Source organism: Pelodiscus sinensis, chromosome 4 (genome assembly GCF_052426305.1).
Source record: "Pelodiscus sinensis isolate ZL-2025 chromosome 4, ASM5242630v1, whole genome shotgun sequence".
Lineage (NCBI taxonomy): Eukaryota > Metazoa > Chordata > Testudines > Trionychidae > Pelodiscus > Pelodiscus sinensis.
In genome coordinates, this window is record NC_143055.1 from 61,584,168 (window position 1) to 61,597,307 (window position 13,140).

The 13,140-nt window shown below is 48.3% G+C and overlaps 1 protein-coding gene across 20 annotated transcripts in view; it reads right to left on the minus strand.

The window, feature by feature from the left end:
* TENM3 (teneurin transmembrane protein 3) overlaps positions 1–13,140 on the minus strand; it is a 2,279,325-nt gene that overhangs the window by 144,228 nt on the left and 2,121,957 nt on the right. The window lies entirely within an intron of this gene.

Below are 13,140 nucleotides of genomic sequence, written 5' to 3' on the forward strand. Positions count from 1 at the left end.
AGACAACAGTGCATACAATAAAATGTTTTGAAGACTCTGCATGTCTGGACTCCTCATTAACGCACTAGCAAAAGCAATGTGGGTAACCCCTTTACACTCATGGTGCCAGATTTTAGAGAACACATCCAGGAGGCTGAAGAATTTCAACCATGGTAGACTAACAGTAAGCAGAAGGCCATACAGTTTTGAATAACTTTGTTGAATTCCTTTTTATCAAGCCTGTTTCAAGCATAGATCCTGTCTAATTGCCAGTTACTAAATTCATAGACTAAGACTGAATGCCAACTTCTCCAGGCTTTGGTACTCAGGACAAGACCTAAATGGCAACCTTGAGTAAAGGTAAAGTGGTCTCAGAATCTATGGCTCTCTCTGGAGTGGGAGACTTTTTTAAAAAAATATGTCAACTAATTCATTTTAACTAATATATTTTAAAACTAGTGCAAACAGGACAAGTCATATTTTAATAAGCCCTAGCTGGTCACGGTGGTCCTTGAAGACTCCACTATGTAACAATATATTTTAACAATGTAATTTCCTTTTCAGTACCTAGTCTATTCAAAGTTTTAACCAAACCAATCTCAATGCACTAAAACACGATTTCCAAATTGCCTGAATAGGAGTATAGGCAGCTATTTAAAAAAAATTGACAATATTCAGAATGTGACTTTTCTGTCTTGCGTGAATTATTTCCAGAGTTATTTATCATTCGATGCAAAAGCCCGTTTCTTTACACTTTAAAATGATAGGCACAAGGATCTGTCTGTGATTTCAACTTTTTGGCTGTCAGAGATGAACAGCGATTGCTCATGAATGAAGCAATGTTGATGCACTATCAAAAAGTGTAGAAGAAGGACTTATATATCTATGTTTAGTTAGCGGTGAGCTCACTGAAAAGTTTTAACTTGCAGGATCCTCAAACCAATAGATGTTCTGTTTTTCAACTTTAAGAGACTGTAGAGAAAACAGTGACCTTCCTTTCGTAACTGTTGTTCTTTGAGATGTGTTGCTCACATCTATTCCATTTTAGAATATGCTCGCACCCACATATGTGTCTGTTTGAAATTTTTGCCTTAATGGTACCCAGAGAGTTGGCTGTGGTGCCCTCTAGTGTTCCATGCTCATGCTGCGGTATATCAGGCAACACTGGCCCATGCCTTACAGGTTTTTTCTTGCCAATGACTCCAATAGAGAGGCAAGAAGGCAAGTCATGGAATGGACATGAACAACAAACCTCAAAGAAAAAGTTATCAAAGGCAGGTAATCATTTTTTTCTTCTTCGAGTGCTTTGTCATGTTATTTCCATTTTAGATTACTTGCAAGCAGTATCAATGGAGATGGGCTCAGAGTTCACCATCATGCATCTTGCAGCACTGTTCTGCCGAAGTTAGCATCATCTGAAGCCTGCTGGGTCAGCACATAGCGTGACATGAACATATGAATGGGATGATCAGGTGGTGGCCAGATAGATTTTTTTTGATCGGCACCTGCACTCTAGTGGAATGAGTAATCACAATTGCTGGTGGGGGGCACTTTCACCAATTCATAGCTGTAGCAGATGCAGACAGAGCCAAGATAAGATTCTCTGGGATGACACCCAGAATATTCAGCCTGTGCTTCTCAGATGTCTGAGGCTTTGGACAGAGGACTGTTAAATAAATATCTTGGCCAATGTAGAACCGGGAAACAACCTTGGGAGGACAAGCCGGATGCAGCTCAACTTTGTCCTAGTAGAAAACCATACAAGGTGATTCTGATGTGAATGCCTTGATCTCAGACACCTGCCAGGACTAAATTATAGTGACCAACAAGGGGACCTTCCAGGATAGAAGAAGGGAGCAGGAGGCTATGGGCTCAAAGGGGGATCCATGAGCTTTGATGGCACCAGATTCAGGTTCCACAAGGGGACCAGATCCCAGATGCATGGGTAAAGGCATTCTAGACCTTTCAGGAACTGTGCTGTCATGGGATGGGTGAAGATCGACTTGCCCTGAAGTAGAGAGTGAAACGCCAAAAAAGCCAACAGCTGTACCTTGACTGAAGACAACGTCAAGCTTGGAGCGTAAGGGGCAGCAAATAGTCCTCTTGCAATGAGGCCTCTTCTGGACAAATGTGCCTGTCCAATGCCCAACATGTAAAGCACTTCCCCTTTGCCACGCAGGTAACCTTGGTGGAAGGCTTCCTGCCACGCAGCAGGACAGTTGGGTGGTAGCAGAGTATTCCTCTCACCCATACTTAGCCATGCAGCAGCCATGGTGTCAGATGCAGCGATGCCAGGTTTGGGCGCAGCAGATTGCTGTGGCTCTGGGTCACCAGATCAGGCTCAAGAGGGAACTATAGCTGGTTGGCTGCTGAAGGATTCATCAGCACACCAAACCAGTACTAGTGAAACCACACTGGGGCTGTCAGGATGACAGATGCTTTGTCTTACTTTCCCTTCAGCAGGGCCCTGTGGAGAAGTGGCACCAGCAGTGTGCCAGAAGTGGCATAGATCAGTTTCCTTACCATAGAATCAGTAAGGTGTCTGACTTGTCCCTGATCTGCATAGAATGGAATACGTGGCGTTTCTTGTTGTGTGTGGAGTCTAACAGGTCCCCCTGGGGAGTCCTCCAGCTTTGGATGATCGAGCTGACCACATCTGGATGGATTTACGTTACCATTCATGGCAAAACAAGTAGGTCTTGCCAAAGAGATCAGTCTGGACATTCCTGGTTCCAGGTAGGTGGGCAACTACCAGAAGGATGGCATGTGGCACATGAAAGTCCCAGAGCCTAAATGCCTCTTGACACTGCTTTACCTGTTGAGGCAACACATTGCAGCCATCTATGACGGGACAGGGGTGTTGAACTTATGTACATGGGACCTCAGCCCAGGTTTGATGCATCTAAGACCAGGGTGAAAGACAGTGATGGGTACATGAAGGGAACTCCCTACAGCACTGAATTAGGAGTCAGCCACCTGTCCATGGATGAGATGACGTGGCTCAGTACTGTGACTACGTAGTCCAGGGGATGCCTACTAGGAAAGCTGACAATTATCAGCCATGTCTGCAGAGGCCATAGATGAATCCAGGCATGACTGACTATGTACATGTAAGTTGCCATGTGGCCCATCAGCTGCAGGCATGGGTCATGGTGATCTGAGGCTTCTTTATGTGGGCTACAAGTTCTGACATGGCCTGAATGCGTGCTTCCAGAAGAAAGGTCTTGATTCACTTTGAATCCAGAACCACTCTGATAAATCATATGTGCTGGACCAACATTAACATGGATTATTCTATGTTTATTAACAGGCCTAGCTGCTCCAGGTGGAATGCACCAGGTCGAGGTTTATTTGCACCTGTTCTGGAGACCTGCTCTTGATGAGCCAGGCACTGACATATAGACAGATCTGGACTCACCTCCCCTCCCAATGTCTGAGGTAAACTTCCTGGTACCATGAACTTTGTGTATCATATGGTTAAGGACAGGGTAGTGCTGTGAACTGGAAGTGGCACCTAGCTACTCAAACACAGGAAACATCTGTGACCTGGGAATATGGAGACATGGAAGTAAATGTCCTGTAAATCAAGAGTGCCATACCTGTCCACAGGATGAAGGATGTTAAATTGTGGTCATCTGGCTAACTGTGTAGTTGATACAATTTGTATTGACTACATGATTAGTCAATAAGGACTGCACTGCAGAGCCATAGCAAGGGGAGCTCCTGGAGCCAGAGTGAGCTGGGACTGAGCAGTCCCGGCTCATGCCAGCTCTAGGAACAACCTGCGCTATAGCTCTGCATTTTAAATGCCTTTAAAATGCAGAGGTGCAATGTCCTAGACCAGCACGAGCTGGGACTGCTTGGTCCCAGCTTGTGCCTAGTCCAGCAGCCCCTGTGCACTGTGGCCAGGGTTGGCTGTGAGCAGGGGCTGCTGGTCACTGCAAACAGAGGCTGCTCTGGCTGCAGCCCCTGTCTTTGGGGGAGCTCAGCTCCCTTCTGGGACCCCCACTGTAGAGGTAAACTGAGGCAGGCCATGGTATGTTGCTAAGAACTCTCATTCATATCCTAAATTTGAGGCTAGGCCTGGAAACACACAGAACAAGCAGCTACCACGACCCTGGTCGCTCTGGCAACCACATTCCAAGAGGGCCTCACTCTGATAAGGCCCTGGTTGGTACCAAAACAAACTTCACAGAAGTTGCTCTCACTGTCTTCTTTAATTCTAGATAATAAACCTGGATCCCAAGGATTGCACGAATGCAAGGCACTATCACCCCGCAGTAGATGCATCATAATTTCAGCAAAGTTGCCATCAACATGTCTTTTTTTTTTAATGTTGGCTTATTTAGCTTGTTAGGAATAACTACCTGTATTATTGGTAAGATGTTTAATTGGCAGTGGGCGGAGATGCTGTGTAACCTTCGTAGTGTATTGGCTTATGTGCTCATTACATCTTGCTGCCAGGATCTATGAGATTACTTCCACTCTGACCACCTGCTGCCTATATAATTCATTGTAATATTTTGATTAACTATTGTTCACTAGGTTAACCCCTGAGGGACACTCCACCAGCTGTGTGCAATAAATCCTCTGCTTGTTTTCACCTGCACCCAGAGTGTCCAGAATTATTCCCTACACCCATGGTCAGGGGCTGCTACCGGAGCAGCCTCTCCTATCCCCCTCCTCCTTGCTGCCTCTAATAGAGACAGCGGGGGGCAGGAGGCACCACAGAGACAGTGCTGAGGGGAACTGGCTTTTAAGCTGGCTCCCCCCAGCACCATCTCCTGTCCCTCCCTCCCCCTGCTTGCTGCCTCTCATACAGAGGTGGCAAGGGGGCGAGGGGAAAGTGAGTAGTCAAGTACTCCACTCGACTACCCGATAAGCTGGTGCTTATCACATAGTTGAGTAGTTGACTACTTGCTAACATCCCAAACTAGGAGCCAGAGGAGACATAAAGAAAGCTACGGAGAGCATGTGAAAGTTCAACTTTTTGAAAGGTCCGGTGAAGCCATGCAACTCCAGGATGAATCTGAGGGCCCTCATGGCCTTTGGGATAAGGAAGTACCAGGAACATAATCCTATTCCCCACATTTCCCAAGGAAACACCTCCACTGCCCCCAACTATAGGAGTTCATTGACCACTTGAATCAAGAACTGCTTATGAGTGGGTTCCTGAAGAGGGACGGGAAAGCGGGAAGTAGGGATATCCAGAAATCACAGGGTAAAAAATCCTCAAACTATTGCATCCAGGAAACCTGCAACTAGGTTAGGAGAAAGATAGTTGAGGAAAGGATGGCAGGATCTGGCTACCTGACGGGGGCTTCACTCTCAGGTGCTCCCTAAAAACAATTGTCTTTGGCCCCTCAGGTGTTTACTGAGTTTGGACTGAGCTGGTGAGTAGGAGGAAGAAGGGAGGTGATGACTAAATCCAGCGTCCCTTCTTTCACATATTTGATGGGCTTCCCAAGGCTCTGACAGTAGCAGAGACTGGAATGGCTTTCTGGAAGACTGTGGCATATACATGCCAAGTGAGTGAAGTGTAACCTTAGTGTTCTTCAACCTGTGTAGCCTGGCTTCCATCTGATCGGAAAACATGACCACAACTGATGTGACTACCTTCAATGCCAAGTTGGTTGGGTCCCATGCAGTTAACACCTGACTGCTGCAGTATCTTTCTCCATCAGAGTGCAAAACTATTCAGCCTGATAATGAGAAAGGGAATCCCGGAATTTTCTTAGATTGTACCAAATATTAAAATTATATCAGCCCAGCAGGGGTTGATGGTTCGCCACTCAGAATTGGAGGCTTTTTGCTGAATAATTTTTTTTGCCAAATAAAGTGAGCTTTTTGGCTTATTTTTGGGAGTAGAGGTGGTGGGAACCTGCTTGTGCTTTTTGTTGTCTGCAGACACAACTAGCAAGCCCGGAGGGTAGGTAGATGAGTATAAAAATATCTTAAACCTTTGGCTGGCATAAAATGTTTTTTCTTGGCCCATTTCAAGGGGGGTGGGATGAAGTCCGCCACAGTGCCTTCCAATCTTGAGGAGTCCATCATGTATAGGCAGGGTAAACTGGGTGGATATGGAGGTCAAGAAAACACAGAAAAAGGGAGTCTTTCTGCTTCCCATCTCCTGCACTTCAAGCCCCAAGTCCTTGGCCACTCTACCTAACAATCAAATGGATGGCTAGCCCTGGAGGGTCCCATGACCACCTTATCCAGGGAAGATGAAGACTTGACTGCTGGTAGAAGTGCTGAAGGCTCAGCTGCTGCTGGAGAAGGAGGTTGAGGGGTAGGTACCGTGTCCTCTACCCCAACTTCATAACAGGATTCTGGTAACAGGTCTTGCACCAGTGGAGCCACTGACTGCTGCTCCAACATGGCCATTAAGGAAAAATACAAAGGGGTCGCAAGCATCACTAGAATGTCCCACACTCCCCAATATGACCACTGCATTGGCCACTGGACTTGCTGCTACTGTGGTACCACGGACAATGGAGTAGGCTCTGGTGCCCACTCCCATCACTGAGATTGGGGTGATGGGCTGAATTGGGTCTCCATATCAAAGGAACCACCTTCTGGCAACCAGGGAGGCGCCAAAGCCTGAATCTAATTACTAGTCATGTCTACCAGTGATTGGTGGCCAGGCATAACTGAGCGATAATTGTACTGGGGAGAAGAGTCTCAGTACTGGGGGAGACCAGCTTCGGGGGTTCTGTGGAGACAGGCAGTACAATGGGGAGCATTCCCATTGTGTCAGTGATCATAAATGACTTTTAGAAGTGGATTGGTGAGAAGGTGAATGATGTCTGTATAGTATGGGGCACACAGACTCCATGCCAGAGAGAAATGCAGAGGAAACCTACCTCAGGATTCTCTACGCAGCAGGTCTGTCCTCTTAGGAAGCCTTAGCCTCGTCCCATAGCACCAAAGACAACACAGGAGCAGGTGGAGATCTGTGATCTCTCCTCACCTGGGCTTAGGATGATGACTGTGCAGGCGGGGTTGCACATCCTGTTCTGCTCCCAGGAGTCCCTGGCAGACCTTTAAGGGGGCTAAGAGCTCCAGTCTTGGTGACGAGTGGATTTCTAGTGTGGACTGGTCCAGGCCGAGGTTAATAGTAGGATGGAAGTTGTTGAAATCCTTGTGGAATTCTTCAAGTCTCTTTTCCAAGGGTCCATATGATGAAGATGTCATCAATGTAGTGTAAGTAAAGTAGGAGTGTTAGGGGGCGAGAGCTGAGGAAACATTGTTCAAGGTCAGCCATAAAGATGTTGGCATATTGTGGTGCCATGCAGGTGCCCATGGCTGTGCCGCTGACTTGGCGATAGAAATTGTCTCTGAATTGGAAGCAGTTGTGGGTGAGGATGAAGTCGCAAAGCTCTGTAATCAGGTGTGCAGTGTTGTTATCAGGGATGGTGTTTCTTGATGGCCTGTAATCCATCTTCGAAGATTCAGCAACTTCCACCCTACTATCAACCTCAATCTGGACCAGTCCACATGAGAAATCCACTTCCTGGACACTACAGTACAGTTAAATAATGGACAGATTTCCACCACCTTATAATGGAAACCCACTGACTGCTACACTTACCTTCATGCTTCCAGCTTCCATCCCAGACACATTTCTCAGTCGATTGTATACAGCCAACCCCTACGATGCAACTGAATTTGCTCCAACCCCACAGACAGAGACAATCACCTACAGGATCTTTACAGAGCATTCCTAAAACTGAAATACCCACCTGGAGAAGTGAAAAAACAAATTGACAGAGCCCAAAGAGTACCCAGACATGAACTACTTCAAGTCAGACCCAAGAGAGAAAATAACAGAACTCCTCTTGTTGTTACCTACAGTCCACAACTCAGACCCCTCCAACGCATTATACACAACCTACAACCCATTTTGAAAAATGATCCCTCACTCTCAGAGGACTTGGGAGAAAAAACTATTCTTGCTTACAGTCAACCCCCAACCTGAAACATATTCTTTCTGGTAATCATACCATACAACCACATCATAACCCCCCAGGAACACAGCCCTGCAACCAAAAGAGTTGCCAACTCTGCCTACATATCTATACTGGCAAATACATCGCTGGAGCAAACAACATAAGCCACAAAATCAAAAGGTCATTTGACTGCATATCCAGTAATTTGATCTATGCCATCAAATGCCAGCAGTGCCCCACTGCTATATATATTGGACAAACTGTACAGTCTCTGCGGGAAAGAATCAATGGACACAAATCAGATATACATAAAGGAAATGTACAGAAACCTATTGGTGAACATTTTAACCTTCCAAATCATATTATGACAGATCTCCAAGTAGCTGTCTTGTCACAAACCAGCTCTACAAGCCAGATCCACATGGAAGCCTTGGAATTACAGTTCATCTGCACATTAAATTCACATGCTAATGGACTTAATCGTGATGAAGGTTGGTTAGGACATTACCAACTTAACAACTACTGAAGGTGCTAACAGCTCTCTGAATAGTATCCTTCCTGACATGGTGTGACATAGTGGGGGTACTTGCTGGGCTGTGGTGACCTCTGCTGTCTGGAGCAAGACCCAGCAGGGAAAACCTCATTATGCAAAGGTGACGCCAAACCTGTTGAACCAGACACCCCCCATGGAGAGGAACAAAGGAAGGTGGAATGCTGCCCTGGCTGGGGGGCAGGGCTGGAAGAGTGTGGGTTAGTTGCTGTCTGGGAGCATGGAGGAGACAACCTAGGGAAAGGGACTGGAGTTTAGAGGCCCAGTCTCCCCCTCTCAAGGGGGCCTGAGGCATTCTAGCCCAGCTCTGTGACCAGATTACATCTGTGCTGTGCTGTATCCTGGAGAGGCAATAAACTTCCTCTATTTCACCGGCTGGTGCAGTCTGTTTGTGCCATTTCGGGGTGCCGGAGACAGGGGACCCCCAACGCGCCATCACACATGGGAATCTATCTATTGATTTTGATTTTTATCTGCTTAGGTTTAAGTACCCATTCTCCAGATACTTACTGATGATCTGTCTTCCACCTCCCTCTACTTCCCCTCCTATTTGTTTTGAATGTTTACATCCCAAACTCATAACTCTGGTCATCTGAAGAAGTGTGCTGTGCCCACAAAAGCTCATGATACCATCTACATCAGTGGTCCCCAACACTGTGCCTGTGGGTGCCATGGCGCCTGCCAGGCCATTTCTGTGCGCCCGCTGAGTGATCAGGGCCAGCCCCGCCCCCGGGCACGTGGTGCATGGGTGGCGCCAGCCCTGAGTGCACAGCCCATAGGTGGCCCCGCCCGCCGGGCGCACGGTGCATGGGCCGTGCCGGCACCAGGCATGCGGCGTATGGGTGTCCCCACCCCTGGGCACGCCGTGCAGGAGCGGCGCTAGCCCCAGGTGTGCAGCACGTGAGTGATGCTGGCTTCTGGGTGTGCGGCACAGGAGCGGCGCAAGCCCCGGGAGTGCAGTGTATGGGTGGTACTGGCACTAGGCACGCAGCGTATGGGTGGTTCCACCACCAGGCGCGTGCGCAACCCCACCCCCGGGTGCCTGGCGCGTGAGTGGCCCCACCCCTGGGCGCTCAGCAGCCCCAAAAGGTTGGGGACCACTGATCTACATGTTTTGTTAGTCTTTAAAGTGCTATCAGACCATTTGTTGTTTCCTTAAGATTATGTTATACAAAAATCCAAATGAAGTAAGTATTTACAAAAGAATAAATGAATCACATGTATTGTCAGACTACCTTCCAAATTTACATATATACAGTTATAAACAATCAACAGCATACACTCTCCTGTTCCATGGCATAAATTTAGGTTCATAGCACCTACTGAAAGATGCCTGAGAAGACACTGGGCAGCCTTCTACAAATAACCACATGCCATAACTTAACACTGCTGGTAGACTCCACAGACATCCCACCCAAGTGAAATCAAATTTGTCCTTGCAAATGTACCTTTCTGGAAAAATCAATATAGCATCTAATTAAGAAACGATTACACATTTCATTAACATGAAGTACTGTAAACAATAGCAATAAAATCTCAATATATATGCAAGCTAGTTACAGTAAATATAACTTATTTTAATTCACCTGATTTCAAATGTTCTAATATTCCAATGTATAAAACTATGAATACAATTTCTGAGGGGAAATGATACATTCAGAGAAATGAACTAAAATCTTTTTTTTATTTTATAATCAAGAAAGCAGAAACAACTTCAAATTATTTTTACTTAGTATTGCCAACTTTCTGCTCACACAGAACTAAACAGCCCAGCCCAGTCTCTTCCCAGAGGCCCTGTCCACTGATCCCTTCCCTTCCAATATCCCCCAGCACACACTCAGTACATCTGCTCTCCCTCAGTGGTTTGCCCTCTTCCATTTTCATTCATGTTCACTGGGCTGGGGCAGTGGCTTGGGGTGCACGAGATGGTGAAGACTCTAACGGGGAGTGTGGGCTCTGGGCTGTGACCACAGATGACAGAGGGGCAGGAGCTGGGGTGCAGGCTCCTGTTGGGGTGTGGGCTCTGGGTTGAGGCCAATGATGAGGGGTCTGGGATGGAGTAGGGAGCTTCAGACTGAGGGCTGCAGTTGAGGGATTTGGCATGTGGGAGGGGGCTGCAGACTGAGGCAGGGGTTGGGTGCTGAGCACTTCATCTGCAAGAGAGAAATTTCGGGAAGGTGGGGGAGGGGGCAGCAGCTATGCACTCTGGGACAAGGCTTGCTTTTCATCTGGTTCCCCAGACTATCAGGGAGTGCAGGGAAAGTACTTACATTCCGTGCATGCCTCTCATACCTGGCTGTGGAGGATGAGAGCTCTGGCTGGGGGTGCAGGCTCTGGGGTGGGGCCAGGGATGAGGGATGCAGGAGGAGGGCTCCAGATTTGGGAGGGCTCTGGGCGGTTCAGGGCTGTGATAGGGGTTCAGGCTTACCTTTAGGTGGTTCCCAGTCAGAAGTGTAATGGGGCAAAGGCAGGCTCCTTGTCTGTCCTGGCTCCGTGCTGCACCCTGGAAGTAGCTAATAACTAGATCTGATTTCTATATGAACAATAATCAAATTTATTTTGGAGGTGAGAAAGGAGCACTTCTCCGATTAAGCTCTGCTAATGTGGTGTCTATACTTTTGAATGGTGAGATAACTGGCAGTTACACCACAATTGGCCATGGTTTCCTCCTGACCTAAGCAGGAACAGGACTGATCAGGATTTAGAGCAGGGGTGAGCAAGGCAGCCTCTGTGGCCTGGATCTGGCCTGCCAAGTCAGTTGTTCTGACCTGCGGCCACCCTGCCACTCCCCCACCCTCAGGCCAATCCAAGACCTGGGGATGAGGGAGCGCGTGAAGTCTCCTCCCCCAACTAGGGGTGTGCGGCACCAGAGGAACTGCCAGTTGTTCTAAACAACTGGCAGTTCTATCTAGACACCTCATGCCCTTGGCAGGGTGGGGCTGTGCAGCTAAGACTTCACGTGCTCCTGGATTGGCCTGGGGGCGGGGGAGGCAAACGAAGTCTCCTCCCATTGCCAGGGGCACAGGGTGCCTAAAGGGAACCACCAGCTATTCAAAACAGTTGGTGGTTCTTCTAGGCACTGGAGGATGGGGGGCAAAGACTTCATGTGCTCCCCTACCCCCAGGCCAATCAAAGTGTGTGGGTAGGGGAGCATGGGAAGTCTCCTGGCCCCGCCCTTTCTGCCTGAGTAAGCCACTTCAGAAATTTGGGAAGTGCCCCCCCCCCCCCAAATTATTGCCACATCCCTGGTATAGATAAAAGCTTTCCAAGAAAAATCATATACCATATGATAAAGAACTATACAGTCAGTAGTAGGCCCTCTTGGCTTTGAAGCCGAGTTTAAGTATGTCATTAGGGAATGCTGTACTATGGGATATGCAGTTTTTTAGATGAGTAACGAATCTAAGTCACTAAACATTTGTTCACTAAATATATAATGTTAATTTTCAAGACAGAGCCATCCTGTCCGTAGGATGGTTTCGGGCATCCGATCCAGGCCCTATGTTTTGGGAGGCCCGTGTGGAGGCCACCTCAACCATCCTATGATTGAGACAGCCCCTCATGTTAGCCACAGGGCCCAGGGCAGTCTGGGGAATTACCTGGGGGTGAGGGCTGGTATTAGGCAGCAGCTGCAGTTGCCCTCCTTTCTCTCCACTCACCACGGTGGCAAGAGCTAGAGCTATTCAGGAGCCTGCTCTGCCCCACCACCTTTCCCAGCCCATTGCATTCTATATTTCACTGTGGTGGTGGGGGGGTGCGAAGCGGAGTGCCCCGGCCCACTCCCCAAGCCCTTCATTGCTCAGGGGATCGGGGCTGGGGCGCTCCGCTTCCCATCTTTTGCTAGTCTGGTGAAGTGGAGCACAGCGGGCAGCGGGATGGAGTGGAGCAGGGTCCCAGGTATTTCTGGCTCTTGCCATCACAATGAGAGTGTGTGTGTGGGGAGACACTTGCTAACACCTGTGCCAGGACACTCACTAACACCTGTGCCAGGACACTCCACAATCCCTCAGCTCGCATTCTGCAGGGAGAGGGCTTAGAGAAAGGGGTGCAATGGGGTCAGCAGGGGCAGAGCAGGGGCAGGAAGAGGCAGAGTATGGATGGAGCACGGGTATGGTTTGGAGGAAGAGGTGAGTGGGGGGGCAGAGCAGAGGCATTCGGGGGAGGGGTAATCCCAAGCCCCAGATCCTCCTATGGATGGCCCTGTTTCAAGAGTCAGTATGTTAGTTCTAGTGCCCTGGGCAAATGCCATACTCACTAATTATATTACACCTACCTCCCCCTGCAATTTAAAATGGACGCTATATTTTCTCTTTCAAGTAGTGTGCATGTATGCAGTTAAATGACCATTGCCTTTCAGATCTACAGGTGGTAGCATTTTGACTGCAAATGAAGCAAACCTATGGCTAAATGTACAGGATTTGGGGACCTCTAGAGCTGTGGTTACCAACCCGTTGATTGTGATTGACGGGTTGATCGGGAGGGCTCAACCAGTCGATTGTGAGGCGTTTGGCCCCCCCCCCCAATTCCCTCCACCCCCAAGAAGCCCCACTACCTACCTCCAGCAGCAATGGAGGTAGTGCCAGCTTCCCATGGGGTGGACGGAAGTCCGGAAGCTGCGCGCCACTTCCGGGGTTTCCAGAAGTGCACTGCCTGCTCCCCTCC